The sequence below is a fragment of the Alligator sinensis genome, unplaced genomic scaffold (genome assembly GCF_000455745.1).
Source record: "Alligator sinensis unplaced genomic scaffold, ASM45574v1 scaffold353_1, whole genome shotgun sequence".
Taxonomy (NCBI): Eukaryota; Metazoa; Chordata; order Crocodylia; family Alligatoridae; genus Alligator; species Alligator sinensis.
Window position 1 is genome coordinate 1535964 of NW_005842075.1, and position 515 is coordinate 1536478.

Below are 515 nucleotides of genomic sequence, written 5' to 3' on the forward strand. Positions count from 1 at the left end.
TTCCATCCCAATAACTGACCCAGAAGGAATACTAAATATGTGTATTGATGGCATCATGTACAGGAAATATGTCTGTCCACAAGGATATCGCAACGCTCCATCAGTAGCCACTGGTGCCATGAATAACACCCTAAAGAATTTTCAGACCTTACACTCTCTTCCCCCAGTAAAAGAATTGAAAATGTGGAGTTATGTCGATGATATTGCCATCATGGGTCGCGATAGTTCCGTAGTTACTAGTATAGTCAATCAACTAGTAGCTTATCTTCAGAGTGACGGATGGATGATCAACAAGGAGAAGTCGTGTTTACATCCTGTAGATGACATTACTTTCCTGGGTACTCGATACATCGGTTCCATCCGCCACGGAATTTCGCATGAGGGTCCTGACATTGATCCATTAAAAACATTCTTCCCTACTACTAAGAGGCACTTTCAACAGCTTTTGGGTCATTTAAATTGGTACAGGCATTATATTGAACCTAGTGATTTGGCACTCCTCACTAAATTGCAGC